This window comes from Alligator mississippiensis, chromosome 4, assembly GCF_030867095.1.
Source record: "Alligator mississippiensis isolate rAllMis1 chromosome 4, rAllMis1, whole genome shotgun sequence".
In the NCBI taxonomy this organism is placed as follows: Eukaryota; Metazoa; Chordata; order Crocodylia; family Alligatoridae; genus Alligator; species Alligator mississippiensis.
Window position 1 is genome coordinate 149,613,086 of NC_081827.1, and position 2,540 is coordinate 149,615,625.

The 2,540-nt window shown below is 42.9% G+C and overlaps 1 pseudogene; it reads left to right on the top strand.

Annotated features, from left to right (window-relative positions):
• The first annotated feature begins 588 nt into the window (after positions 1 to 588).
• On the top strand, positions 589 to 1,526 carry LOC106738693 (olfactory receptor 6V1-like; annotated as a pseudogene).
• The last annotated feature ends 1,014 nt before the right edge of the window (positions 1,527 to 2,540 follow it).

The window sequence follows — 2,540 nt, forward strand, 5'->3', positions numbered from 1 at the left end:
GCAGGGAGCAAAGTTCATCCCCTGCTATGCTCACTCCCTGAGCTGAATCCAGTCAGGAAAGGCAACCATCAAGAACCTCCATGTCTGGAAAAAAGGCTGGCCTGACACCAAAGGAGTTAAGCAGCATGTGCTGCAGGCATGCACAACTGGGGCCAGCCCTCATAGAAGAGGAATTTTGTTCCTCCTCAAAAGGAGAGTGGTTCAACATACATTGCCCCTGGGAAGGGGACAGCAAGGGGTTTCAAGCCTAATCCATTGTCTATATAAAAAAAACGACCAAAAGAGGTCCACATAAAGAGGGAGGCTAGGAGAAGCATCCAAGCTAAAGCTTGTTGCCCAGAGAACATCGATCGGCGGTGACAGGCCAGGGGTAGGGAAGGAGGACCTTGAAAACTTCTGTCATTTTGACCCATTGGTAAGACATCTGCCTCCCACTATTCATTTCAACATCATCTGAGAGTGAGGGGTGAAAGAAAACAGCGGAGAGGTGCCAAAAGGGCCAATTAACAGCTGAGTGGGTGACTGCTGTCACACAGGTATCCTTCCTATTCACCTTCATTTCTTCTTTTCCTTCTTTGCCCACAGGTAATGGCTGAAGTGGATACACACAGGATTGGAAATCACACAGTCATGAGGGAATTCATTCTCCTGGGGTTCCCAAACCTGTGTGAGTATCGCACTGGCGTTTTCATCATCTTCTTTGCCACCTACCTGCTGACACTGACCGGAAACATGGTTATCATTACTGTGTCATGGTCTGACTCTCGCCTCCACACACCCATGTACTTTTTCCTCTGTGATTTCTCTCCATAATGGGGATCCTGGTCACCTCCACTGTGGTCCCCAGGATGCTGTTTGATCTGGTCTTTGCACACAATACCATCTCTCTTGCTGGCTGCCTCACCCAGTCCTACTTGTACTTCTCTCTGGGGTCTACAGAGTTCCTCATTCTTACTGCTATGGCACTCGACCGCTATGTGGCAATCTGCCTGCCTCTACGCTATGCCACCATCATGAGCAGTCGTGTTTGCAGCTGACTTATTGTGGGCTCTTGGATGACTGGGTTCCTTTCCATCATTTCCCCAACCGTTCAGAAAACTCATTTGAATTTCTGCAGGCAAAAAGTCATCAATCATTTCTTCTGTGACAGTGCACCACTGCTGAAACTGTTGTGCTCAGAAACACGGCACATTGAGGTCACTGACTTCTTCTTCTCTTTGTTTTTTGTTGTAACCACTTTGCTCCTGATCATTTTGTCCTATTTCTTCATAATCATTGCTGTCTTGAAGATTTCCTCCTCTGATGGGCATCAGAAGGCGTTCTCCACATGTGCCTCCCATATCACTCTTGTAGCAATTGGATATGGTAGCACCATCTTCATCTACGTGAGGCCTGATAAGAGCCAAGCCTTAGACATCAACTGAGTTGTGGCCCTGTTTACAGTTGTCCTGACACCTTTCCTGAACCCCTTCATTTTGACTCTCAGGAATGAGAAGTTCAAAGAGGTTTTCAGAGACATACACTGAAATCAGCACTAAAAAGGAATATGTTCTTTCTGCAGAACACCAAAAGCCTTGGATTAAAAAAGCATGAGTTGAATGTGAAAAGGGACTTTCTTTAAAAAAGTATTTCCTTAATTTCTTTAGAAGTGTTCTGGGATTGTTAAACTAAAAAAGTAATAACGGAGAAAAAATGCTTCTGAATGTAGCAGACTTTGAATAAAGGAATTAAATACATTTAGTAAGATGGAACTATAGCTACACAGTCATTTTTCAGAGTAAAACACATTTAAATTGGAAGGAAACCACATACATTCTTTTTGGTTAGTTCTACTTTCAATTCTTGTCCAAAACATTTTTGCCTGAAAGCATCTTCCTCTGAAATCTTGCAGAAGGAAAGATTTTCCTGAAATAAATCCTGCATAGGATATTTGGCATGTGTCAGAAATGAAGCTATTTTTTGTTTGAAAACTAAGAAATATTCCAAAAAACATCTGAAATACCCCAAAAGGAGCCTCTCCTGATATATTGTCAATTCCTTCATGGCTGAAACTGGTGCCATTGCAGACACTGAAGCAATACTAAAAAAAGGGATTCTAATGTGGGCATTGGGGCATAACTTGTATTCTTTTACTAACCACATTTAATAAATCCCCTGACCTTATTCAAATAAATAGCAAATTTCATATTAACTTCAGTGAAGACAGGATGTCATCCTCTGCACTTGAGGCTTCTGGTAAAGAATACATTTCTAAGTAGAGTGACCTAGCCAGAATACATTTACAGCTGGTCCCTAACATTTTGCCCAAACCTGTTCACCTAGACATTACTAGATTTACTCACATAACATTAACATATGAATGCACCTTTCCCCAAAAATCACACTCTCAAAATTGGGGTGCATGTCTGAAGAGGGAAACCTGAGGGTACTTTTGTCACTGGAACAGAAAGAAGCTGGCAAGAGAGCTGGTGCTTCTTTCTGGCTTAGCTAGCAGAAGGGATACAGTCGTATGTGAACCCTCAGACTGTGCCTGAAGCAAC